Source organism: Pseudochaenichthys georgianus, chromosome 19, assembly GCF_902827115.2.
Source record: "Pseudochaenichthys georgianus chromosome 19, fPseGeo1.2, whole genome shotgun sequence".
Classification (NCBI taxonomy): domain Eukaryota; kingdom Metazoa; phylum Chordata; class Actinopteri; order Perciformes; family Channichthyidae; genus Pseudochaenichthys; species Pseudochaenichthys georgianus.
Window position 1 is genome coordinate 28,711,669 of NC_047521.1, and position 13,396 is coordinate 28,725,064.

The 13,396-nt window shown below is 38.6% G+C and overlaps 1 protein-coding gene across 1 annotated transcript in view; it reads right to left on the reverse strand.

Moving 5' to 3' along the window:
* Positions 1 to 13,396, reverse strand: part of LOC117464668 (glutamate receptor ionotropic, delta-1-like) — a 54,529-nt gene that overhangs the window by 5,779 nt on the left and 35,354 nt on the right. The window lies entirely within an intron of this gene.

A 13,396-nucleotide genomic window follows, 5' to 3' on the forward strand; every position in this document is an offset into this window, starting at 1 on the left:
GTGAGATATGTCACACTTCAAAAATAGTGATGTACTTTGGGACTTTCATTTCTGCCAGTGAGAAATATCTTGTATTTAAATGTGATCAAATAACTTGGATGAAATGGTCTGATGATATATCAACCTCTCAACGTATGTGCCCGAGTTCCTAAACATTTAGTTTTTCTACAATTTCTATTTTAAAAGTATATTTTAAGGATAAAAACACTGAGCCGTTTTAGGTTAGTTCACATGGTAACCGTTATTTGTCCCTGAACGCATCATGTGTCCCTGAACGCATCACGTGTCCCTGGACGCATCACGTGTCCCTGAACGCATCACGTGTCCCTGGACGCATCACGTGTCCCTGAACGCATCACATGTCCCTGAACGCATCACGTGTCCCTGAACGCATCACGTGTCCCTGGACGCATCACGTGTCCCTGAACGCAGCACGTGTCCCTGAACGCATCACATGTCCCTGAACGCAGCACGTGTCCCTGAACGCAGCACGTGTACCTGAACGCAGCACGTGTCCCTGAACGCAGCACGTGTCCCTGAACGCAGCACGTGTCCCTGAACGCAGCGCGTGTCCCTGAACGCAGCGCGTGTCCCTGAACGCAGCACGTGTCCCTGAACTCATCACATGTCCCTGAACGCAGCACGTGTCCCTGAACGCAGCACGTGTCCCTGAATGCATCGCGGCTTGGCTCCAGCATTGGCTTCACTTCGCTCAGAGGTAAATGGTATTAGTCACAGTGACTCATCTCAGGACACAAGTGATATTCAGAACAATGCACACATTTACATATTAAAACACACATTATTAGACATTCAGAAGTTATTTACAAACCCACCCTGACGCCCACAGATTACGTTAATTTAGATATTTCATCCATTTTCGATAAGTAATCTTTAGATGTTCATGCTGTGTTCGGACATTATGCATACAATATGCTGTAGGCAATTCTTTTGATTATTTCATTTTAATGTTGTGATTTTTACTATTGGAACGTTTCCGTAAATGCAAATACAACTTTTCTTACATGCCTATTATTTTGACAGGACATTCCTTGATTTGAGCTCTGACGTCTAAAAAGGGCATCCCTGTGTTTAAATGATATTGTTTCGCCTGCACTATAAACAGATATTTAAATAGTTTTCCTTTTGTGCAGATCAGTCCAGGTTTATTCCACCGACGGCTGGTTCTGATCTGAGATGAAAAGGCTGCTTGTGAGGAAGCACTTCCTGTGTGAAAGACACTTGAGGAAGGCTCAGATTCTCCAGATCTTGATCCTCCGAGGCTCAGCATCTGGCTGCAGCTTTTCAAACCTTATCCATCGTAAACAAATACGACGTGTTTGTTGTCTGAAATGTCTCTCTGCCTCCGCTCAGAGACAATTAAAACATCTCCGTCCGGGCTTTTGTTTCCCGACTGGCGGCTCATTAAAATAAGTTTTCGAGCCCTCAAAACTGGCGGCTAGCCCTGAATAAATAAAAGCCGGGGATTAAAACCTCAGCTGGTCGTTAAAGCCAGGCTGAGGATGTAAGTGCAGAGGAGGCAAGTCTGAAAGCCTAACAAACAACTTCCTGTAATGAGTGGAGCAGGGACTTTAAAGCACTCTCCCTCCGGTGACTTTGCACACAAAGACCTGTCGAGTGGGTTGAGCGCTGGTTCGTTCTGGACCCGACTTTCTTTCACTATTTCTATTGGTCTTAACTTTCACATCTCTAAACATTCTCTTGCACTCTTTTATTTGATCTGTTTCACGAGTAGTAATCCTTTAGATGTCCACGCGTTGAAGTGGACCGAGCGAGGACACATGTCATAGATTCAGTTTTAGATGATGTGATGTTTTGATTACTTTCTTTCACTATTTCTATTTTATTTCTATTTATATTTGTTTTTATTTGTCTTAACTTCCACCTCTCAAAACAGTCTCTTATTTGATCTGCTTCATGTTGTGCTAAATTAGATATGTCTTCCATGTCCTAAGTAGCAATCCTTTAGATGTTCGTGCTTTCAAGTGGACTGTGTGAGGAACTGTTGAATATATTATGCTGCAGGCAATTCTTTCTGGTTTTGTGATTATTATTTCTTTCTTGCACTACTTCTATTCTGTTTTGAATCTTTCTTTGTGTTTACGTGCACACCTCAGAGCGTCCTCTTATATATTCATGTTGGAGGAGCCGACGTTTTAACTGACACATCTCCCCCAGTCGCTGCAGTGCAAATGAGCTGTGAGAGGAGTTGTCCTTAATGTCTGAAGTGGACATGGCTCAGAGGAAGTTAATTGGTTCAGTGATGTTTGAGTGAAGCTCTGTGATTGGATGTTGTCTTCTTCCCCTTTCTGCAGCTAACCTGCTGCGTCTCAAGCCGCGTAACCCTGCGCTTACACTTCCTGTGTCTGTGGAATAGCTGAGTGCGAGGAGAACGGTAAGAGGCGTTAGAAACCGGCCGGTGCCTCATCATTCCTGACATTTACTTTAATGATCGCCATCATGGCTACTTAGCTAAAGTGCAGCGGTTGCTCGGTGAGCATAATACAAGTTACACGTTTTAACTTCTTTGAATGTTCGCTGGAAGCTTCTGGGACCGACGTGGCTTTGCAAGGCTAATTAGCTAATTAGCTAACAACAAATCCCATTATCTTGTTCGTTAAGTAATCGGGTTTTGTGGCTGATCTGGAAGTAGAACTTTGAATATGAGCTTTGTTAGCGCAGCATTGTGTAAGATCTGTCAAACTTCAAAGTCTTTACGTCGTTCTGGACTTTAATGTCTTCCTCGTGAGCAATCCTGTCACTGAGACATATCTTTTACGTTTAAAAGTGCTCAAATAACTTGGTTACATGGTTTGCTGGTAGATCTCAGTACTGACTCAACGTATGTGTCCGAGTTCCTAAACATTTAAAAAGCATGTTTTAAGGATAAGAACTTGTGCTTTCTTGTTGAGTCGTCACAGTTTTAAATCGGCCACGTGTGATATCGTGAGAGGGCGTGGAAAGGCACGGCGCTGCTTTAGGGTTCCCTCAGGGTAACCGTTATCTCTCCTGTTCGACAACCCGTAACGCGAGCCCTGATGAAATGCAAACAGTTAAAGATGGAGGGAAACAGAGCAGGGAGAAGCAGAGAGAGGCACCGTAAGAACCACGAGGGCTCCTGATGCAGAGAGAAGGTTTAATGAACACGTCGTCTGCAGAGAGAGACAGGGCTGTTTGGTATCAAAGAGCTGCAGCGGCAACAAGTCAGATCTAAGCTTTGTTTAACTGCCTCGTTTTCTGAGCTCCGATATTAAGAGAAATATGAATAATATTAAACATAACAATTCAATAAAGGTTATTAGATATTTGTTCGCAGTCATGGTGTTTAATTTTTTATTAATATTAAGCACAAATGTGTGGATGTCGTACTTTGCAAAGCTGAGTTAAACATCGTAGTCCCTTTAATACATCTCCTTGCTTTATATTTATTTATCTGTTTATTGATTTCCAGAATTCAGAAAGCTACAGAAAGTGCGTTATAGAAATCTGCTGGGTTACGGATTGAGAGAGTGGACCAGAACAAAGCTCGTCGACGGCACAGATGGAGTGTGTATGCTGTGGTTGTGTTATGTGTGATGGTTGTATAGGAGGTCTATTCTGACCTGGATCAATAGCTCCTGCTTCATCCCAGCCTCTCTCTCTGTCTGTCCACATGTCCCTCCTCCCCTCCGATGAAGCAGTTGTAATGTCATTATATGTCAATGGACCAGAAACCCTTGCCAGTCTGTAATCCTTAGTAACCTGCACGAGATCATAGACAGTCAAGTGTAAAAGAATAAAATGATAAGAAAGGATAGATGCAGAAGAAGGAGAGGAGAACACGGGCGTCCACCGACACATCATTAGCAACAAGACGTGACACAGTGACATTTCAGGGGTTATGGATGTGGGACACAGATCGTATCGCTACAGGGCGACCGCATACACCGTCTGCGCACACTTTAGTTTAGGGATCCACGTTACAACTTCACTACCTGACAAAAAGCTGCTTTCTGATTGGCTGTTAGGAGGTAGGTCTGAGGTCAGTGTATGTTAGTGTAGCGGTGGTGAAACGCAAATGTGTCCCAAATACAAATTATATACAATTAAAGAAGGCATTTAGGGTCTCTACTTTAAAGAGTCCTCTCCTGCTGATGTTCAGGTGTATATCAGTATGTAGTGTCTCTACTTTAAAGAGTCCTCTCCTGCTGATGTTCAGGTGTATATCAGTATGTAGTGTCTCTACTTTAAAGAGTCCTCTCCTCTGATGTTCAGGTGTATATCAGTATGTAGTGTCTCTACTTTAAAGAGTCCTCTCCTGCTAATGTTCAGGTGTATATCAGTATGTAGTGTCTCTACTTTAAAGAGTCCTCTCCTGCTGATGTTCAGGTGTATATCAGTATGGAGTGTCTCTACTTTAAAGAGTTCTCTCCTGCTGATGTCCAGGTGTATATCAGTATGTAGTGTCTCTACTTTAAAGAGTCCTCTCCTCTGGTGTTCAGGTGTATATCAGTATGTAGTGCCTCTACTTTAAAGAGTCCTCTCCTGCTGATGTTCAGGTGTATATCAGTATGTAGTGTCTCTACTTTAAAGAGTCCTCTCCTGCTGATGTTCAGGTGTATGTCAGTATGTAGTGTCTCTACTTTAAAGAGTCCTCTCCTGCTGATGTTCAGGTGTATGTCAGTATGTAGTGTCTCTACTTTAAAGAGTCCTCTCCTGCTGATGTTCAGGTGTATATCAGTATGTAGTGTCTCTACTTTAAAGAGTCCTCTCCTCTGATGTTCAGGTGTATATCAGTATGTAGTGTCTCTACTTTAAAGAGTCCTCTCCTGCTGATGTTCAGGTGTATATTAGTGTGTAGTGTCTCTACTTTAAAGAGTCCTCTCCTCTGATGTTCAGGTGTATATCAGTATGTAGTGTCTCTACTTTAAAGAGTCCTCTCCTCTGATGTTCAGGTGTATATCAGTATGTAGTGTCTCTACTTTAAAGAGTCCTCTCCTCTGATGTTCAGGTGTATATCAGTATGTAGTGTCTCTACTTTAAAGAGTCCTCTCCTCTGATGTTCAGGTGTATATCAGTGTGTAGTGTCTCTACTTTAAAGAGTCCTCTCCTGCTGATGTTCAGGTGTATATCAGTATGTAGTGTCTCTACTTTAAAGAGTCCTCTCCTGCTGATGTTCAGGTGTATATCAGTATGTAGTGTCTCTACTTTAAAGAGTGCTCTCCTGCTGATGTTCAGGTGTATATCAGTATGTAGTGTCTATACTTTAAAGAGTCCTCTCCTGCTGATGTTCAGGTGTATATCAGTATGTAGTGTCTCTACTTTAAAGAGTCCTCTCCTGCTGATGTTCAGGTGTATATCAGTATGTAGTGTCTCTACTTTAAAGAGTCCTCTCCTGCTGATGTTCAGGTGTATATCAGTATGTAGTGTCTCTACTTTAAAGAGTCCTCTCCTGCTGATGTTCAGGTGTATATCAGTATGTAGTGTGTCCACTTTTCTCCTGCTACGTGGTTGGCTCTGTTGTGATTGGTCAACAACTTAGAGATGTCCCGCCCCTTAGTCTATCACATACAATGTATTGGAGCGCTAGCCAATAGGAGCGTGGGTGCTACACAGTGATGTCACTATGTTCCAGAAGTAAATAAAGGAGTATAATGGAGACGTTTCAGGCAATTCTCCACTTTTGTTCATCATTGTATAGTAATTCCTTTCCTTCAGTTAATTGGTAAACAAATGCATAAAATTGTCGGGATAGATGGAATGGATAACTTTTAATGTAAATAAAAGTTTCGAAAAATATACAATTTATTAAAGTAATGGAAACCAATTAGCCTGTTTAGATTAGTATATCATCTGGTTCTGGGACACAATGTGACTTCTGTTTCCTCTGTGGTTTAAGGCGTGTACAATCTGTTAATTGATATTAATCTGCACGAAACACAGCAATTATCAGATGCTTCCTCCGAGTTATTGTTCATTCATATTTATTAGTTTAATCTAAATGATCTGCTTCTCTCTGGAGAAGGAGTCACGGTTCACTCATTAATCACAGCAAGGAGGCGCTTCAGAAACGTTTCTATTAGCAATAACAGAGATAATGTCACCGTTAATGTTTCGAACGCAGGGTGGGCATCACGTTGAGGTTTCCTTATTTAGATTACTTTTCAGCAGGGTTGGGAAGTATTGGAGTACAAATACTTTGCTACTGTACTTAAGTACATGTTTCTGGTATCAGTACTTTACTCCACTACTTATGTTTCTGACGACTTTTTACTTTGACTTCTTACATGTTGAACACAAATACCTGTACTTTCTACTTCTTACATGTTGAACCCAAATACCTGTACTTTCTACTTCTCACATGTTGAACTCAAATACCTGTACTTTCTACTTCTCACATGTTGAACACAAATACCTGTACTTTCTACTTTCTACATGTTGAACACAAATACCTGTACTTTCTACTTTCTACATGTTGAACTCAAATACCTGTACTTTCTACTTCTTACATGTTGAACACAAATACCTGTACTTTCTACTTCTCACATGTTGAACTCAAATACCTGTACTTTCTACTTCTTACATGTTGAACACAAATACCTGTACTTTCTACTTCTTACATGTTGAACACAAATACCTGTACTTTCTACTTCTCACATGTTGAACTCAAATACCTGTACTTTCTACTTCTTACATGTTGAACTCAAATACCTGAACTTTCTACTTCTCTCATGTTGAACTCAAATACCTGTACTTTCTACTTCTTACATGTTGAACACAAATACCTGTACTTTCTACTTCCTACATGTTGAACTCAAATACCTGTACTTTCTACTTCTCTACATGTTGAACTCAAATACCTGTACTTTCTACTTCTTACATGTTGAACTCAAATACCTGTACTTTCTACTTCTTACATGTTGAACACAAATACCTGTACTTTCTACTTCTCTCATGTTGAACACAAATACCTGTACTTTCTACTTCTCTACATGTTGAACACAAATACCTGTACTTTCTACTTCTACATGTTGAACTCAAATACCTGTACTTTCTACTTCTTACATGTTGAACTCAAATACCTGTACTTTCTACTTCTCTCATGTTGAACTCAAATACCTGTACTTTCTACTTCTCACATGTTGAACTCAAATACCTGTACTTTCTACTTCTCACATGTTGAACTCAAATACCTGTACTTTCTACTTCTTACATGTTGAACCCAAATACCTGTACTTTCTACTTCTCACATGTTGAACTCAAATACCTGTACTTTCTACTTCTTACATGTTGAACTCAAATACCTGTACTTTCTACTTCTTACATGTTGAACTCAAATACCTGTACTTTCTACTTCTTACATGTTGAACTCAAATACCTGTACTTTCTACTTCTCACATGTTGAACACAAATACCTGTACTTTCTACTTCTTACATGTTGAACTCAAATACCTGTACTTTCTACTTCTCTACATGTTGAACTCAAATACCTGTACTTTCTACTTCTCACATGTTGAACTCAAATACCTGTACTTTCTACTTCTCACATGTTGAACTCAAATACCTGTACTTTCTACTTCTCACATGTTGAACTCAAATACCTGTACTTTCTACTTCTTACATGTTGAACTCAAATACCTGTACTTTCTACTTCTTACATGTTGAACTCAAATACCTGTACTTTCTACTTCTCACATGTTGAACTCAAATACCTGTACTTTCTACTTCTCACATGTTGAACTCAAATACCTGTACTTTCTACTTCTTACATGTTTAACTCAAATACCTGTACTTTCTACTTCTTACATGTTGAACACAAATACCTGTACTTTCTACTTCTTACATGTTGAACTCAAATACCTGTACTTTCTACTTCTTACATGTTGAACTCAAATACCTGTACTTTCTACTTCTCACATGTTGAACCCAAATACCTGTACTTTCTACTTCTTACATGTTGAACCCAAATACCTGTACTTTCTACTTCTTACATGTTGAACTCAAATACCTGTACTTTCTACTTCTTACATGTTGAACTCAAATACCTGTACTTTCTACTTCTTACATGTTGAACTCAAATACCTGTACTTTCTAATTCTCTCATGTTGAACACAAATACCTGTACTTTCTACTTCTCACATGTTGAACACAAATACCTGTACTTTCTACTTCTCACATGTTGAACTCAAATACCTGTACTTTCTACTTCTTACATGTTGAACTCAAATACCTGTACTGTCTACTTCTTACATGTTGAACACAAATACCTGTACTTTCTACTTCTCACATGTTGAACTCAAATACCTGTACTTTCTACTTCTTACATGTTGAACTCAAATACCTGTACTTTCTACTTCTTACATGTTGAACTCAAATACCTGTACGTTCTACTTCTTACATGTTGAACTCAAATACCTGTACTTTCTACTTCTTACATGTTGAACTCAAATACCTGTACTTTCTACTTCTACATGTTGAACTCAAATACCTGTACGTTCTACTTCTTACATGTTGAACTCAAATACCTGTACTTTCTACTTCTTACATGTTGAACTCAAATACCTGTACTTTCTACTTCTCACATGTTGAACTCAAATACCTGTACTTTCTACTACTTACATGTTGAACTCAAATACCTGTACTTTCTACTTCTTACATATTGAACCCAAATACCTGTACTTTCTACTTCTTACACGTTGAACTCAAATACCTGTACTTTCTACTTCTCACATGTTGAACTCAAATACCTGTACTTTCTACTTCTCACATGTTGAACTCAAATACCTGTACTTTCTACTTCTTACATATTGAACCCAAATACCTGTACTTTCTACTTCTTACACGTTGAACTCAAATACCTGTACTTTCTACTTCTCTCATGTTGAACACAAATACCTGTACTTTCTACTTTCTACATGTTGAACACAAATACCTGTACTTTCTACTTTCTACATGTTGAACTCAAATACCTGTACTTTCTACTTCTTACATGTTGAACACAAATACCTGTACTTTCTACTTCTCACATGTTGAACTCAAATACCTGTACTTTCTACTTCTTACATGTTGAACACAAATACCTGTACTTTCTACTTCTTACATGTTGAACACAAATACCTGTACTTTCTACTTCTCACATGTTGAACTCAAATACCTGTACTTTCTACTTCTTACATGTTGAACTCAAATACCTGAACTTTCTACTTCTCTCATGTTGAACTCAAATACCTGTACTTTCTACTTCTCACATGTTGAACACAAATACCTGTACTTTCTACTTTCTACATGTTGAACTCAAATACCTGTACTTTCTACTTCTTACATGTTGAACACAAATACCTGTACTTTCTACTTCTTACATGTTGAACTCAAATACCTGTACTTTCTACTTCTTACATGTTGAACACAAATACCTGTACTTTCTACTTCTCTCATGTTGAACACAAATACCTGTACTTTCTACTTTCTACATGTTGAACACAAATACCTGTACTTTCTACTTTCTACATGTTGAACTCAAATACCTGTACTTTCTACTTCTTACATGTTGAACACAAATACCTGTACTTTCTACTTCTCTCATGTTGAACTCAAATACCTGTACTTTCTACTTCTCACATGTTGAACTCAAATACCTGTACTTTCTACTTCTCACATGTTGAACTCAAATACCTGTACTTTCTACTTCTTACATGTTGAACCCAAATACCTGTACTTTCTACTTCTCACATGTTGAACTCAAATACCTGTACTTTCTACTTCTTACATGTTGAACTCAAATACCTGTACTTTCTACTTCTTACATGTTGAACTCAAATACCTGTACTTTCTACTTCTTACATGTTGAACTCAAATACCTGTACTTTCTACTTCTCACATGTTGAACCCAAATACCTGTACTTTCTACTTCTTACATGTTGAACTCAAATACCTGTACTTTCTACTTCTTACATGTTGAACTCAAATACCTGTACTTTCTACTTCTCACATGTTGAACTCAAATACCTGTATTTTCTACTTCTCACATGTTGAACTCAAATACCTGTACTTTCTACTTCTCACATGTTGAACTCAAATACCTGTACTTTCTACTTCTTACATGTTGAACTCAAATACCTGTACTTTCTACTTCTTACATGTTGAACTCAAATACCTGTACTTTCTACTTCTCACATGTTGAACTCAAATACCTGTACTTTCTACTTCTCACATGTTGAACTCAAATACCTGTACTTTCTACTTCTTACATGTTTAACTCAAATACCTGTACTTTCTACTTCTTACATGTTGAACACAAATACCTGTACTTTCTACTTCTTACATGTTGAACTCAAATACCTGTACTTTCTACTTCTTACATGTTGAACTCAAATACCTGTACTTTCTACTTCTCACATGTTGAACCCAAATACCTGTACTTTCTACTTCTTACATGTTGAACCCAAATACCTGTACTTTCTACTTCTTACATGTTGAACTCAAATACCTGTACTTTCTACTTCTTACATGTTGAACTCAAATACCTGTACTTTCTACTTCTTACATGTTGAACTCAAATACCTGTACTTTCTAATTCTCTCATGTTGAACACAAATACCTGTACTTTCTACTTCTCACATGTTGAACACAAATACCTGTACTTTCTACTTCTCACATGTTGAACTCAAATACCTGTACTTTCTACTTCTTACATGTTGAACTCAAATACCTGTACTGTCTACTTCTTACATGTTGAACACAAATACCTGTACTTTCTACTTCTCACATGTTGAACTCAAATACCTGTACTTTCTACTTCTTACATGTTGAACTCAAATACCTGTACTTTCTACTTCTTACATGTTGAACTCAAATACCTGTACGTTCTACTTCTTACATGTTGAACTCAAATACCTGTACTTTCTACTTCTTACATGTTGAACTCAAATACCTGTACTTTCTACTTCTTACATGTTGAACTCAAATACCTGTACGTTCTACTTCTTACATGTTGAACTCAAATACCTGTACTTTCTACTTCTTACATGTTGAACTCAAATACCTGTACTTTCTACTTCTCACATGTTGAACTCAAATACCTGTACTTTCTACTACTTACATGTTGAACTCAAATACCTGTACTTTCTACTTCTTACATATTGAACCCAAATACCTGTACTTTCTACTTCTTACACGTTGAACTCAAATACCTGTACTTTCTACTTCTCACATGTTGAACTCAAATACCTGTACTTTCTACTTCTCACATGTTGAACTCAAATACCTGTACTTTCTACTTCTTACATATTGAACCCAAATACCTGTACTTTCTACTTCTTACACGTTGAACTCAAATACCTGTACTTTCTACTTCTCTCATGTTCCAAACAGCTGGTTCCTTTAGTCTGAATGTGTGTTTGGTGCGTGGTCATTATTCTGTAGAGTCACTGCGTGCCTATTGGTTGGAACACGATCCGTGTATCCATCACTTCCTGGTCTTCTCTAAAGAAGAGGGACCAATGGAAACGTTGTCATGTTGCCGTTGGTCGGCATGGAAACATTCATTAGCTAACAACGACATTATTGTTCTGTTAATATAAAGGGAGGTCAGGTACTCTTTAAAGCAGCTGCTAGTTATGGGTACTTTCTACTGAAGTACACTTCAAAGCCTCTTTACTTTGACTTGAGGAAAGAAGTTTAGTCAGTACTTCTACTTTCACCAGTATTTTTAAATAAAGGATGTGTTTCCTTTTACCATCTCTGATTTTCTGTCTTATAAGGATTTCACAGTGAAATGGAAAATGTCCAGAAGTGTGTGGTTGTGTGTGTGTGTGTGTGTGTGTGTGTGTGTGTGTGTGTGTGTGTGTGTGTGTGTGTGTGTGTGTGTGTGTGTGTGTGTGTGTGTGTGTGTGTGTGTGTGTGTGTGTGTGTGTGTGTGTGTGTGTGTGTTATCGTTTCTCACTGCTGCTAATTATAATCTCTGCTCTCAACCCTTAGGGTGCAGGAAATCTTCACAGTAGAAAATGAGTTTATAACAATAATTCAATAGCGAGCTCCGTGGGAATGAATCATGAAAGTCTGCGGGTTCACGCTGGTTGTTAGCAGGGAAACACTCTAACAGTCACATCCTAATTCCACACTAAGGCCTCGAGTGTATGCTTCAAGAAAACATAATAATAAAAAGTCTCCCGAGTGCACGGAGAAGCTGTTAGTGAAGGTGATGGTCTCGTGGAGTGTGTGTGTGTGACATTTGTAATTCAACATGTATATTTTCTTATTTTGGAATCAACCCAGATGTTTAAAGTACTCTGGCTTCACGAGGCGAACCTGGAAGCAGACATGTGGAAATATGAGCGTCTTGAAGGGAGGATTTGTGAGATGTATTTATTTGACCGTAACACCTTTGAATCTTGAATCTCTATCTGAGGTAGGGCTGCTCAATTAATCGTATTGTAATCGCAATTACGATTATGGCTTGCAACGATTACGAAAACAACGTAATCGAAATAAAACGATTATTTTTTCATTGTTATTATTAGGCCTACTGTTCTTTGTTTTTGGATAAAAAAAATTTGTATTGCTTTTTCAGTTGAGTTCTTCTTAAAGTTCACGGTAATCAACTGTTAAAAACACTGTTCGCATTTTTTTTTCCAATAAATGGATGTTTTCAAAGTCAATGGATAATCGTTTTTAATAATCGTGATATCAGTTATTGACCCAAATAATCGAGATTATGATTTGTCATAATCGAGCAGCCCTCGTCTGAGGTATGGACAGGGCGACCCTTCACGTCCTATGACTGGAAACCCTCTCAAGATGCAATTCAGTGGTGATCAGTAATACCTACTGTAGGATATCATTAAGCCTTGAAGCAAATGTTAAACACAATCTTTAGGATGAAAGCCACTCGGATTGGACCCGAACGCGAGGAGGGTCAGAAAAGAAACAGATGTGTGGAAGTTTAGGACGAGGTGGGGAGCGATGGGTGGGAAAAAGCAAACATGGAGGAGAGGAAGAATAATAAGAATAAGAAGAGACCAAATTTGATTTCAATGATGGTTCCACATCACTAACTTCCCTCACTAATTCCTCTACAGCTGGGTGTACTGGAGGTTACAAGTAAAACAGCTTTGTGCAAGTTTAGGACGAGGTGGGGAGCGATGGGTGGAACAAAGAAAACATGGAATAGGGGTAATAATAATAATAAGAGATAAGAGACCAGATTTGATTTCCATGATGGTTCCACATCCTCCTACTCTTCAGCACTATTTGAACTATCTAATTCCTCTACAGCTGGGTGTACTGGAGCACAATATCTGTGATGAGAATCAGTCGGGAGGGTTTAGGACGAGGTGGGAACAGAAAGCATGGAGGAGAGGTAATAAAAAGACCACATTTGGTTTCAATGCTAGTTTCC